Genomic DNA, 15,094 nt, shown 5'->3' with positions numbered 1-15,094 from the left:
TTCTTTTCCTTACCCTGTAAGATTGGTTGAGCTATGTAAATTTCTAAGCACTACATAATTGCTATTTTTGATTAGGTTACACACTGGGACTTGTGTACCACACCATCAGAAAGCCCAGCAAAAGAAAAAAAAATAGTGTTGTGTTCTGTTTTGGTTGTTTGTTAAAACAATACCCAGGATGATACTGAGAGCCTGGATGATACTGAGAGCCCACCGGTTCCTGTCCAGTTCACTTGGAACAACCTTATCAGCCTTCAGACTCCACATACCTCCAGCTCGTCTGACCGGAGTGGGTGGATCCTTGAGGGCTTCCTCTGGTCCCGTGGGTGGACAATGTCCCTGCCCATCTGACTCATGGGGGCGGGTCACATTAAATATGATAGGACCAAAGTAGAAGGCACCAGTGACCAGATGCATCAGGAACAAAGAGGGAGGAAAGCAGGGCCCTGAAAATAGAAATCACATCAAAAAATAGATGACGAGTTGATAATGCCTTGAGGCCTTTGTTCAGGAACACTCTGGCACTATAAAGGGAAGAATGACAGCACCATATTCTCCTATGAAGCATGAGATGGTTTTTCTTGAAGAGTTCTTCCCAAAGAAGGCCTTGTGGGTTGTGGCTAGCTCTGTTTTCCATTTTTATCTAGATTTGTTCTTTAACGCAAATGTTATTCTTTTTCCAAGGATTGCTGTATCATCACATTAACAATAAGATAAACAAACTTGACAAAAATTCACTGGAAACAATAAGTGTGGTAATTGCATATTCTTGTCCTAGGTATTCCTTTTTTGTTCTCAATTAAAAGCAGTTCCAAGCAGTCGTGTATGCCGTATCATTTGTTCACCTTAAATAAATACTTTTGAATCTAAAAATATAGCAGAAATAAAACTTTCTGAAAAAAATAAAAAACTGAAACTTAGAATCACATCAAAAATAAGGAATGGATTTTTAGAGGATCTGGATGGTTTGCGAGAGGTGGAGGTTTCCTGACCAGCCAACTCTGTGAGGGCCCTAGATCTAGGGAGCAGAAGGGTTTGTGTAGAACAGCCCCAGAACACTGAGTGGAAGAGACGCCCGTCGGAGATTTTAGATTTGCTCAGACTTAACAAAATCATGAGTTAACTATACTCATTGGCAGATATTTCATGAAAGAACAGGATTTCAAGTCGCACTTGGTCACCTCAAGAGTATTTCATAGGATTATCATTTTTAATCACTCCACTTCCATTAAACAGGACATTCCTGGACCATGAGTGCTGGACCAAGTTGCTGCCCAGGAGTGACCCGGCCACTCTCAGGGGCATGGCCTCCGCCACACGTTTCTGTCTGGAAATGGCCAGGGGGACTTCAGGAAGGAGCAAAATGAGCTGAGCACCGTAACTTCCATAGCCGATCCATGAAGTAGCCCACTTCCACGCCCTTCGGGACATGGTAACCTGCCCCCCCCCCCACACCTACAGGCTTACAACAGGATGCCCCAGAGATCTGCCCCAGCTTCCTTTTCTGTGCCCACATTTCCCCCACAACACGCTGCAACCAGCGCATCAGAACAGACACACTCATAATCAGACCAAAGAGCAGTGACAGCGCTGGCAATTTTATACCTGGGCCAAGTGCCAGACCCGGCTGGGGGAAGGAGGTGCGGGCAGGGGAGGGAATGTCCTACCCACAACCCCTTTCAAAAACGAAGGTTGGGGCTGCTATTAACTCAGTCCTGCTAGGAGACTCGAGCTTGAGCTTTTCCCCCACATGCTCTGGAGGCAGGGCCTTCAGATGAGGTCAGTGAGGGGCTTTTAGACTCCGACATGTATACGGAACTATACTCGCAGAAGTGAGGGGGGGCGGGAGCCTCACTGTACCCCCCACTGTAGCCTCTGGAAACCCAATGGTTCTCTGGAATGTTGCTAAATTAGTCACCACTGATACACCTCCTACAGCACCTCTGCCCTTTGCGTAAGCCTAAACAGTCTTGTTTGTTTATCTCACACTGTTTTCCTGAGTCAGGAATTCAGGGATAGCTTGACTGTGTGGTTTTGGTTCAGGGTCTCTCATGTGGCCAAGATGGTAGCCAGAGCTGCAGTCATCTGAAGGCTTGACTGGGGTTCGAGGATCCACTTCATGCAGGATGATGCCCTTCCACGGCTGCCAAGCTGCTGCCAGCTGATGGCAGGAAGCGGGCTCCTTGGTGTGTGGGGCCCCCATAGAGCTGCTTGAGTATTGTCAGCACGCAGAGGCCAGCCTTCCCCACAGTGCGTGATACAAGAGAGAGCAAAGTAGAAGTCACAATGTGCTTTCTGTGCTAGCCTTGGAAGTCACACACTGTCATTTTGTAACATTCACTTGGGTTGCACAAGTCAGCCCTGTTTAATATGGGAGGAGATGACACCAGGACATGATAACCAGGAGGCAAGGCTCGGGGGCCATTTTGGAAGCTGGTGCCCACAGCTGCTTATTGGCCCTGCCACTGCCCTAAGGAATCGGTCCACGCATTGCCTGAGCTTCCCCCAGGAGCTCCACGAATCCGACGCTCGTGGGGATGCCCGAGCGTCCTTTCAGAGCAGGGTCAACAGCTCCTGACCTCCTGCCTGCCTTAGGCAGGTGGTGGCTCCGCGCCACACCCTGGCTGCCGCGCTCTGCCTTGGTAGCCGCGCACGTGTGGGCAGTGCTAATGAGTCACCAAGACACCGGTTAGCCAGGCACACACCACGGCCTAGAATGCAACCCTAAAGCAAGACCCTCCCCTAGAGAACCTTCCAGCTGGAGTGTTGCTCCCAAATGGGCGTCTGCTGGCCCCAGAAGGTCACAGGCCTATTTAAGTGTCTGAATGATACCTGTGAGGCTCTGGGGAGGACGCGCCCTCACTGGATTTCTGCTCTTTGTCTGGAGGGGAAACAAGCCTTGCTGACTCAGGTGGGAGTAGAGAAGCTAACTGTTGGCCGTTGCCGGGCTCCTTCGGTGGCTGGCCGTGCAAATTCCAGTGAACCTCCATGATCTTCTGCAGGACGATCTAACCTAGCTTCCAACTGTAAGATGGGAAATTCTGAATTCACTGAAGAGATCAGCCCCGCTAGGCGGTGTGTGCACCTCACCTCCGTCAGTCTTCCCAGGAACCCCGGGAGGTCGCAATCAGACCACCGTTTTAGAGAAGAGCAAACAATCTCAGGGACCCTAAATGACCTGCCCAGTTTCCCAGCTGGCAGGTGAGGGTCCAGGATTCTCACCTGGGTGAGTCCCCCTCCCCAAGCCCAGGGCATGTCCAGGGAGAGGAAGGCCAGGACCCTGGCAAGTGGCCACAGCCCAGCCCGGCCAGGAGGAGGCTGGGGCCGAGGCCCACGGCCACGGCCTTGGGTGGGGGGTGGCTGGAGCTTCCCCCTCTCCTCCAGCCCTTCTCCAGTCGGGGCAGCAGGGATGCGGGTCCCACTCAGGGGTTAGAGTGTGCACCCCCCCTCCAGGGAGGCTCAGGCCGTTCATAGTAATAGTTGCCGAACCGGCCCCCCCAAGCTAAGCACCACTTGTAAACCTCACAGCATTCCTGTGAGGTAAGTATTCCTGCGGCAGGCAGCGGGGCTAGGACAGGAGGGCTGGGGAGCACCGCAGGCCCCGGAGCCCAGGCTCCACGCTCCCGCTCCCGCTCCCAGCCCAGGGCCCAGCGCCTCTGGGGCCATCGTGGCCTCGAGGCCCAGCACCAAACAGGCTCCTCGTGGGAGGGCCTGGGCCACTGGAGCCTCCCGCCCCCAGGCCCCCAGGGTGCTCCCCCAGGCAAAGGCGGCCGCGGGGGGGGGGGGGGGGGCTGCAGGTGGAGGGCTCCAAGGGGGGGGGGCGGTGCTGGGGCTCGGGGGGGGCGGGTGCTGGGGCTCCGAGGGGGTATGGGGGTGCTGGGGCTCCGAGGCCGGGGAGGGGGTGCTGGGGTTCCGAGGGGGGGAGGGGGTGCTGGGACTCCGAGGGGGGAAGGGGTGCTGGAACTCCGAGGAGGGGGTGCCGGGCTCCGAGGCAGGGGGGGTAGGGGATGGGGGGTGCTGGGGCTCCGAGGCCAGAGGTGGGGGGGCGGCTGGGCTCTGAGGCCGGGAGGGGGATGCTGGGGTTCCGAGGCCGGGGCTCCGAGGTCGGGGTGGGGGCGCGGGGGGGCTCCGAGGTCGGGGAGGGGCGGGGGGTTGCTGGGGCTCCGAGGCCGGGGTGGGGGGCACCGAGCTGGGTGCTTCAGCGAGCGACAGCGGCGCGGGGGCTCCGCGCCCAGGGCCCGAGTTCCTCGCAGGGGTGGGTCCGCCCCGAGGGCGGGAGCCAGGGCCGGGGGCGGGAGCCAGGGCCGGGGGGGCTGCTCCGGGCCGCGAGCCCCCGTAGTCTTTGTGTCTTTGGAACCGGATTCCCCCCTCGCTCCCCGCCCGCGCCGCCCGCCCCTCCCCGCCCCGAGTCCCAGAGGAGCATCAGCAATTAGCCCGGGCCGGGGGGGGGGGGGGGGCGGGGGCGGCGGGACCCCCGCTCCTCCCCTCCCCCCCGCCCCCGATCGGCCCGGCCCGGCCCGCCCCGCCCCTGGAGCCCGCGCAACCCGTCTGCGCTGCCTTCGTGCGCCCCCTGCCGGCCGCTCAGGGCCGGGCGAACCCCCGGAGCCGGTCCTCGGCAGAGCTTCATCTCCGCGGACAATAGACAATGGAATTTTTTTTTTTTTGGAACAATGATTTATTTTGGGGGGTGGGGATAAGGAGGAAGGAGGGAGGGAGGAAGCGGCAGTGTGTTTGTCATCGCTTTGGAAAAAAAAAATCTCTGTTCTATCATTGTTTCTGCATATCCATTATATTGAGGACAAAAGAAGCCCGTTCTGGAACAACAAAGCCAAGGGAAGTGTTTTCTGGGGCTGACATTTAATTGTGCGCGCAAGGTGCCACAGGAGCATGCGGAGCAGGAGCGGGAGCGGGTCGAGGGGAGAGGGCACAGCCCCAGGCCCCGGCCCGACCTGCTGCTTGAGGCCTGGGTCCCCTCCGCCGCCCGCAGACCCCCCCAGGGCACACACTGCACACAACCCTACCTTCCTTACGGCTTTCCCACCCATCACAAGGCTTCCTTGCGGAGGATTTTCACAGCACCTCCCAGCTCTATTCTTTTACAGCCAACAGGGAAGACTATGCTTTGCCTCCCAACCTCAGTACACGGTCCTTACCAAGATGATCCCAATTTTTAGGAGCTTTTAGGAAGCTTGGGGACACTCGGTCCAACCTCTGGTTTTACAGATGAGTGAGAGAGAATGCCTGGACCAAAGTCTCACAAATAATCTGAGGTGGAAGCAGCACCAGAACCTTTCTATCCTGAACCCTGGTTTCTATTGTGACCTGCCGCTGCATGTCCTTGATGCCCAGCACCCCCTGGCTTGCTCACCCTCATGGCCTCCTTTCCGCAGGAGAAGCCCATACACAGTGAGCTGTGTTGCACCAAGGTGGGTGATAAGCCTGGGGGGTGGTGGGGGGATGGACAGAAGCATTCCTGCTTGGTGGCAGTCTCTTTCACTCCCCCTCTTTACCCCTGTCTCTCTGTGCAATGAAGCAGGGCGGGGGGGGGGGGGTCAATGCGGATATCATTTTCAATTTATTTATTTCACTATTTTGATGTAAGTCCGTATGTAAAACCTATTGTAATTATCCAAAACTCTCCAGAAAATGCTCTTCCTGGGTCTCTGTCCTTGAGTCCCCAGGGCTAACCTGGTTCCTGGGAACACAAGAAGTGCTTTCTGTCTTTGAAAACTGCTCAGTGGTCTCTTGGCAAGAGTGGTTTGCCCCTGGGAACCTGAATAATACAGATTTCCTTCTGAGGTTCATGAAAAAAATCCTTGGAGAGATGCAGATAGCTGATCACGCTGTAGAACAGAGACATTTTTTCTTTTTCCACCTTCTAAAACATGCTACAACAGACGGTGCTCCCCGTTAAACCCTTAACTGTGTCACAATGAGAGAAGAATCAAGTCTGAGATGAGAAGCTCAGTAAACATCTTTGCACATCCAAAATAAGGCAGCCCGTCACAGAAGTCTGCTTATTTTAAAGGTTGTTCAGTCTGTTTAAAGCAAATAGACCAATCTCACAGTCTGCAGACAAGTAGACAACAAGCAGAGGAAGTTTCAAAACAAAGGGCCAGAAGATTCCCTAACTCTCTTTAAACTGTCTTATAAAAAGCACAGAGGAAGAAGACAACACACTCGGCTTGCAAGCAATTCCTAAACCTTTCTGCTGGGTTTTGGCACTTTAAGAACTCGGGTTTATACAGGGGCCTCGTGAAATGTTAACAGGGAGCTTAGATCTCCAAATCCCCTAGTCTTCATTTGTTTGTTCCTTTTTTCCTTACCCGCTGTGATTCATCCTGGCTCTACAAAAAGCCCCACTGGTTCAATGATATTTTAATATGACAACCACACACTTACAAACACCTTGCCTTGAGGACTTTGTGAGACTCAAATGTGATCAAATGAGATGATGTAGGTGAAAATACTTTAAAAGTCTAAGGTACCCTTCAGATGTGAAGTGTTATTCCCATATATCCGAGGTTTTGAAAGTACTGAAGTCATCGGAGCACTTAGCATCACTGTTTGGCAAAGTTGTGATCCGGCCCATTTTTCAGGACTCAGCGGTTACGCATCTGGGGTAAAGCTTCATGTAAATTTTAGACTGTCCAGCTCTCATTTTAAAGAATACCCTCGCGGCATGCTGGAATCTGGTAAGTGCTAGAACGTTGGTGACTCACTGCTTCCCCCATGTCCTTATTTGGTAGCATGCAAATAAAAATGATCATTTTCAGATTTAGAATTTCTCAGAGCATGGTGTGAGCAGCTATTTTTGCTTTTGCTCCAGTCACCATTCTGTGTAGTAGAAAGTGCATTTAGAGTTGTAAAAACTGTTTTTCCATTTGCAGCCTAAATTTAAATATGGAATACAGCAACCCAAGTACTCCCTCGGCTAGGTACAGAAGTCACCATGACTCAAGCCAGTACTCCTGGCACGTGGCCCTCATTTCTGCCCGTGAAAGGCCTGCACATCACTAGATGCACAAGTATTCACAAGACTGTGTCACCCATGCACGTGGCATCTCTCTTTGGGGCACCTCAGGCGGTTTGCGGGTGTTCTGTAACTCCTTCTCTTACCGTCTGTATCGGAGAGGTAGGGACTGATTGAAAGGACACCCAGTTTGTGGAAAGTGGAACCCTAAAGCGGTCCACTGGCTTCTCTATTCCAGCCCCGGACTGAAGAAATGATTGATGCCGCTCAAGATGAGCAAATCTTGAAACCCCAATTTTGCCCATAGTTGGCGCCCTATCTTCCTAAAACCAAGCCTGCTAGAAGTTTCTCCAGAGGTCGATGTCCAAATTTATCTCCTGCTCACGAGGCTGGCAGCTGGACCCGTTACCTGATTTAACCCCAGGCCCTACACAGTCCGCACCTTGGACCTGACCCGGCAGCCGAGGTCATGACTCCCTTGCTGTGACCAGGCCTTCGGATGTGAGTGTCCATGATGCCCCTTCGAGGACAACCGGTCCAGGCTGGCCAGCTGCAAGACCAATTTCAAGCTGGTTTCAATTAAACCACATTCCGGTGACTATTTCCTTTCTCTTTTAAAAAGAAACCTTCCGTGGCTCCTTGGGGCCAGGCTGGTGGCCCTAACTTCTTGGAAGCTTCTGTTTATGTGCTTTGTGGGGCAGGCTGATGAACATCAGCTCGCTCTCCTCTCCCGGCGCCTCCCTCACTGCCCCAGCTGCTCTCCCGAGCTCCAGATCTTGTGGAGGACCAGCATCTGATGCCGCGTCCCGATGAAACAGCCGTCCCCGACTGGGCCTTGGCCACTGGGGCCTCGGAGGAGGAGGAGCTGGGCATGTGGCTTCTCGCTCGGCCTCCCTTCCCCTCCAGCTCTACCATCTGTACTGGGGACTTCTGTCCCTGTAAATTCTTGCAATGTAGGAAATGCCCAGTGGAAATGCAAAAATAATCATGTCATCTTTCACACATTTATGGTATTTTGGCAATGTTTCTAATAGCCGCTAAGGGACAAGAGTTTATCTTTCTATCTTACATCTCATAAATCTTTTCTTTTTCTTCCATCGCTAGCGTAAATTGTGCTTAGTCCAATAACAAGGTTAAAATTATAGTGCTTTTCATCATTACGGAGATGCTCTTGCCTCTTGATGGGGACAACGGCTACATCTAAAGCTTAGCAAATGTTTTTTTTTTCCCCTTTGCCTGCATCGAGATGTTGTCTGGAAGACAAGATTTTCACTCCGCTGAGCGTCGGCTTTGTTCGAGGCCTCTGTTGGGGAGTGTAAACACTTACAGGAGAGGCCTGTAACCTGCCGGAGAGTCTGATACTGTGTGCCTCTGTTCTTCCCTGAATGTCATTTCCAGACCAAAAAAATAATAGAGGGATGGGGGGTGGGGGGCGGAGAGTCATCTGAGGTATCTGGCAGTGGTGAGGAACCTGGGCTATCCATATAAACAAGTCACTTAACCTCTCTGAGCCTCAGGCTCCTCATTTGGGGCTAATAATCATGCCTCTTAAGTTCATTATGAGGATTTAAAGCAACAGAATGTGTAAAGAGCTTGCACAGTGGCCGGCACATAATAAGCCCTTGGTAAGCATTTGCCAGCATCCTCATCATTAGCATTTCTATCCTGTCACCACGTGACAGCCTTCTGCCCTGCAAGACCCTAGAGCTTCCAGAAGAATCCATGTAGCATTGCCATCTTGTACCTCTGGCTATGGCGTCATGACTTCCCAGTTCAGCTTCTGCTTTCCCAGGCCGGAAACGTTCCCCAGGCAGAATTGGCCACCAGCTCATAGAAACTTGAATCCCAGGCAGGAATGAGGTCCTCAGCCAGTCGGCCTCTCCTCTCTACTACCGACTGCTGCTTCTCCCTCACAGAGGTGGTCACGCTGCTCCCCTGTCAGCCTGCCACTCCCCCCCACCACACAGGGGTCTGTTGGAGGTGATCTGGGGGACATGCTCTTTCTACCTTTCCAGAAGTACATCCTCATCGATCAGTTTCTGCAGCCTTCTGTGGTTCTCCCTGACGCCAGCTTCTGTTGCCAACCATCCAGGAGACACCTCCATCCCTTCTCCATCACACACCTAATTTTTGACTGAGGGTTCAGTTAGGATGTTTTCTGCATCTCCCCGAACAAGACGATCCATCTACTCAGGCTGTCATCCCTAACTGAGGCACTGACTCTTCTCTCTGGAACACAAGGCCAATGTCATGCCAACCACGCTCTCAGCTGAGCTCATTAGTCCAAGTTCCTTATTTTCAAACTCGGTCAGACATTCATTCACTGTAGAAGCGGAAGCGGCCTTTCGATGATGTCTGAGTTGGAGCACGGCTCTCTCACCAGAGTTTCGGGGTCTGCTTTCTCTTCTCTTTCTGAGTAATTCAGCTAGCCTCAAGAAGAGCTTGTATTTTCCTCTTAGGAAGCAAGCCCAGTGTGGAAACTATACTTTAGGTTTGGTTTTTGGAAACGATGGATCATATGGACTGACCATTTCTTCCTAATCACAATCCTCCTAGTAAGCTAGCTAGCTACCGTCTAGGTGTCTCTCCATCATCGACCTATAGTGCTTCGCTAGTGACTTCCTTACATCTGACCCAGAGTACCTGCACCGAAGGGTAGATGTGCCAAGACATGGCTGACAACTGATACAATGGCCTGGTTTTTGCCAGACTCTGTTTGTCCTCAACAAGTGGGACTGGACACGTCTCTGAATTACATTATTACATTAGAATGCAATAGGGAAATGCCTGGAAATGCGCAGACTGGCTTATGCTGAAGCTGATGTAAGTCAATGGAAAAATGCACTGGCAAGGTTCAGACACGAGGAAACACCTTTTTCTCCAAAAGGTTGCATACAGCCGACCAGGGATCAATACTTACAAGATGAAAATGGATGCTCTATTTTGATTTCTCTTTCTCCCTTGAAACCCCATTTCCCATTGGTTCTGAGTTCTTTCCTCCTTTCTTTACTTCACAATATCTCTCACTCTTGTTTCTTTCTTTTCATTCCTACTCGAACCCTGGTCAAAGTCCTCTTAACCTCATGTCTGGTCCATTATAATCACATTCAGACGGCTCTATCTACTTCACCTCTTTTCTCTTTAAACATCATCCTAAAACTGCCACCTGATTAATCTTGTTAAAACACCACTTTCCCCAAACTCCACTGACTCCCAATCCTCCAACTGCCCTACAGGACAATGTCTCAAATTCTCTTGCTATGGCATTAGAACTGCCCCCCACCCCCAAACAGGTCTCCAACTTGCTCATCCACTCCCCACCTTTCTCGATTAACCTCCACAACCTCCTCATCTAAAATGTGCCCGTGCCACAATCATTCCTGGACACACCTTTCCTTTTCCTTCCTGCTTTTCCAAATCTTCCCCTGTCTTAGAAAGGAGGCTCAAATGGACCCCCAGCTCGAAACGATCGCTCTCCTCAGAACATCCTGAGATGCTGCTTGCATGATTAATTCCACGTAGGCATCAAACACTTTCTCTTGACTTTCCTTGTCATGTTTTGAATTGTTCCCTAGTTGTCATGTGCTTACCTCCCCTAGCAGGTCCCCGGTAGTGGAATTCCTCACACACGGTTGATTTGTAGTCCAAGTTTCTTCAGAAGTATCTTGCCCACGTCTTGCATTATGCAGGCATTCTAGAATGTTGGATTTACTGCATAGAAGAGCGAACAACTGAAAAGGAAAGCAAATGAGTCAAGCTGTGTTCATCTACCAGCACAGAAAGGACACGTCCAGAGTTTTGTTCACGCGCATGTCGAATTTGAGGGGATGACAGAGGATGTGCTTTTCAAAGGATTACGTACATAACCAGAATGAATCTTGTGAGGCCATCCTGCCCAATTTCCTGGCTCTATGCCATCTGAGACAGAAACAGATCTGTCCTATGCTTCAAGACCCCAGAGACGGAAAGCCTTGGCTCCGTTCCATAGTCAAGTTTCCGAGCTACACTGCCTCTCCCTGTGACAGACAGTTCTTGAACCTGTCATGCTAGGCCAGTGCTCTGCAGGTTTAGTTTGCCTAAACTCCTACAGTGCATGTTTAAAATTTAGCTTCCCATGCTTACCCCCCAAAATAACATTTAGTCATTTGGGAGTGGGGGGCACATGGATCTGATCATTCTGATCCAGTGGTCTGGAGAACACACTGGGAAAGAAGGAGACTACTCTGATTTAATATTTAAAGAAAAATAGTTTAGGCCTGTTAATTCCCGGACCATTTTCTGCAAACCTTACAAAACAACTGATTAATAGTTTTTCTTAATAACTGAGCGTCCTTCTAGGAGTATTGTTAACCTCATGAATATTAAGCTCCAAGAAACATTTGCTGTTCCACACATATTTATTGAGCACCAATGTGCCAGGCATCATATTCTAAAGATGGATGAATTAAGTAATAAAGAAGGTGGATCCTCGTTCTGAGGAAGCTCGTAGCGTAGTGAGTGGGAAAATGAACCACTGTGGTAGGGATGGCGCTGACCTACCACCTTTCATCTGAAGTTGGGAGACATTATATGTGTCTGTGGCAGTTCAGCAGGGGCAGGCACTTGGGGTCCACTGTGCATGACACTAGCCAGAAAGTATATATAATATGTCCCCTCCCCTGCTCCTGACTTTGTGCCTCTAGGGCAAATGAAAAGAAAATGCTGTCACCCCACCACTCCAACTACTTTCCAAAGGGGATGAGCATTATTAGTCATTCAATCAACCATGCCTTATTAAACATTTAGGATGACTAGCACTCTGTAAGACATTTGGAAAGGACATTGCTCCTCCTTCTCCCTGCCCTAGACTTTGCCATAAGAGTGTTATAGTTCTTCTCCATTCATTTGGGGCCCTTTGATTTCCCTGCCACCAGCACTAAAGGCTGAGTGTTCATTCCGTTCAGGAAATGAATATTTAGTGAGTATTCCAACATGTAAGGCACTTGCTAAGTGATGTAAGGAATATAAAGATGAATCAAGCACAGGTCCTACTCTGAAAAACTCACCTCTAGTATAGAGACACATTGTGTGCAGAAATACTGTGCCGCAAAGTCAAATATAAGTACATATACCATGGGGGTTCCTTCCGGCAGGATTGGGATTGAGAAAACGGGGAGAATGGGAGGGATGGGGAGTGAGTGGGTCATGCCTAGGAGAGGCAAGTCCAGGTCTGTAGGTGTCAGCCTGGAGGTGTGTAGGGGCCTCCTGGAGAAGACAGCCAGTGGCTGGTTAGAAAACGTGTGCCCGGTGCACGGAGAGAGGTAGAGGCAAGACGCATTAGCGGCATATGGAACTACAAGACTGGGCTTTATTGCCAAGAGTATTGCAGGCAGGAAAAGGGGAATTGAAACATCAGAGATATGTGTCAGACATACCATATTTTCTTATTACACAGCATGGTAATCACTGAGAAGCTGAACTTGTAAAATCTAAAAGGTGAGTTAAAATATTGTATTTACTCATATAACTAATAAAATACATTTGGTTTTTAATCCTTGCTTTTCTCGGGGGATGAGCCTAAAATATTTTCATGCAGCCTGGCCAATTTCTCCACGAAGTCTGTGAGGGGGAGATGTTTTAGTATCAGACGAATACTTTTGTGCTTATTTTACTCAGGAGAAATTGGAAGGAAGGAAACATGGAGTAAAGAAGAGAACAAGATCTCTTTCTCATGGCACCGATATGTCTTAATGACTGAGGAAAAAACTATCATGTATTCTGACTGTGATGTGACTGGGATTATGTGCTTTTTAGAAGGCTGGGTTTATTCTCAGGGTCCCAAACGCTAGATGTCGCAGACCCCTTATCTTTGGCCTTTGGGTTAAAACTGTGATCTCCAAAAATCTGCCCCACAGTCCTCATGGGCTTTGCTTTTGGTTTTATCTCCTTTCTTGTCTTTTTATAGCCTCCTCTCTCTTTATTTCCGATAAGGAGTGTTGGGTAGCAGAGGTAGCCAAGTGATAGGAGCAGGGGAAAGTGGGGGGAAAGCCAGTAGGGAACAACACCTAAGCGTTGATTTGAGAACTCCCTTCAAGTCACTGTTAGAGGCACATGCAAATTAATGCCATGTGCATAATCCTCTTTGAATGTGTGGGTTCAGAAGATCCCATGCAGCTGGATGCTGTCCTCAGAGGAGGTCCTGGCGGGGATCCTTGCCAGAGTAACCAGTAGATCTTCAAAGACCTTGACACTCAAGTTTACTTTCTCGACATCAGGTTCCCCTGCGGAAAATGACCCCTCGTCTTCCACAACTGAATTTAGGAGCATCAGTGTTGCAGAGCGGGTGTCCGAGCTCCCGGAAGCCAGCCAGAATGTGCCAGGGCCTAGCTGGGGCGCTGGAGGGGGGTGTGGTTGGCGCTGAGCAGGGCACTCTGCACTCTGGATGTGCTCTCAGGAACTCCCGAGCCACACGCTGAGCAGCTGGGTGAGAGGGGAGCTCCTCGCTTCGGAAACACCCCACTCGGCCAAGCGGGCCTTTGTTTGAGGTGACTCTGGGAGTAAAAGCAGGTTATCATCACTGTACCCAGTGGTCTGATAGAGCAAACGGAAGAGCTCCGTGAGGTGAGGAGAGGTGAAGAGAAAATTAGTGAGGCTCAAATGGGATAATTGGAAAAGCAGAGGGAAGGCAGTAAATTATGCCTCTTTTGCTTGGTTTAGCTATCATAGCCCAAGAATGGATGAAATAGGTCAGCGACCCGCAGATGAAAAGCAAGATCAGGAAGGATCTGGGGGGGAAGGGAGGCCTGAGCTCCCACTGCACTGCCAAGGGCCGCGGAGGGCCCCTCGGGGAGACAAACAGGGCGGGGGGAGGGGGGCAAACAGCTTTCTCTGCCCGTCCGGAGGCCTTTCTCATGTTGTCAGAGCCTAGACCTGTCAGTAGGAAGCAGGTTGGAAAAACAAGTCTCACAGATGAAGACGCAAATCAAGAGAGAGGGTGCTAATGGCTCATGCGGGCCGGGATGGCTTCAGTGGAGCCTCCACCCCCATGGGCACCCTTGTTCTGTGACCTTGGGAAGTTAGGTAGCCTCTCGGAGCCTCAGTTTCCTCGAGCGTGATAAGGAAATAATTGAGCCAATAACGTCTTACATATAAGCTTCTTAGGACCCTTCCTAGACCTTAGGACACACTCACAAGGCTCGCTGATTAACACTTCAGAGCATGATTTTCAATGCTCTCGAGGGCATTTTGGAAATCTGGGGGGGCTTTGGGGAGCTGTTACAAGGTAGGAGGGACTACTGCCATTTAGCAGGCAGAGGCCAACAACAATAACATTTTCTTGCATCCCACGTGACTTTTGAGCATTCTACAGGGTAGTTTCATATATGAAAAACCTGACTCACAGTATGGGAACTTAGAACTTCACTTGTTTTTTTAAATTTACACGAGGTCTTTTTGCATTGTTTTAGCACACACTGAATTTTATACAACCATATAAATCAAGATGATTACACTCTGCTTTGTTCAGAGAAATGTCAAGAGCTGTTCATCGTCTCAGAAAAACCCCATCGCGGATGGAGAAACAGCCACCTGTATGGGCTGCCTTTGTAATTATTCCGCTGCTGGGATCTCTCCACATCAGTGAGGCCTCATAACTTGATTGCAGCTTCCAAAGCCATAGCGCACGGTGGCTGAGCGTTCACCCACTGAAATGCCCCTTCTTATATTATAGCGTTGTGCTCTTCTTTTTTTTTTTTTTTTTTTTTTTTTTTTGCGTTGTGCTCTTCTATCGGTATTGCTATCTTTTTGAAGTGTGAAGAGTTACGTTATTTTCTTCCGGATATTAAAGGGGGAATTATAAACCAGTAGTTATAATAAAGAGGTGCTAGCTCTGATAGGTTTGAAACCTGCAGGTCTGGAGAGCCAAGCTCAGCACAACTGTTGTACTTCCCAGAGACAAGGAAATCAGAACCCAAATAGAGGGCATTCCACTTGGTCTAAATTACCCCTGTCCTCTCTCAGCTAGGTACTTGATGCTTGTTTGGTGGTCAGAACAGTTGGGAGCATTGCCGACCCGTGCTGTCTTCTTGCCTTCATGATTAGTATGGGCTCATCTGTCAAGTTTCTGTAGAATGCATACCTTCA

General features: G+C 50.3%; 1 protein-coding gene across 6 annotated transcripts in view; it reads right to left on the bottom strand.

Annotated features, from left to right (window-relative positions):
- Window positions 1-15,094, bottom strand: part of LOC140611630 (uncharacterized) — a 131,635-nt gene that overhangs the window by 18,627 nt on the left and 97,914 nt on the right. For 5 of the 6 annotated variants that reach the window (XM_072788309.1, XM_072788308.1, XM_072788306.1 and 2 more), the window contains exon 16: window positions 10,564-10,704. The gene's annotated coding sequence lies outside the window, so the exon portion shown is untranslated. Of the gene's footprint in view, window positions 1-269; window positions 2,241-10,563; window positions 10,705-15,094 lie in introns of all 6 variants that reach the window. The other variant, XR_012012726.1, reaches the window with a different exon arrangement.

Source organism: Canis lupus, chromosome 20 (genome assembly GCF_048164855.1).
Source record: "Canis lupus baileyi chromosome 20, mCanLup2.hap1, whole genome shotgun sequence".
In the NCBI taxonomy this organism is placed as follows: Eukaryota; Metazoa; Chordata; class Mammalia; order Carnivora; family Canidae; genus Canis; species Canis lupus.
Note: the sequence above shows the minus strand (reverse complement) of the source record. Positions and strands in the feature narration are given on the sequence as shown.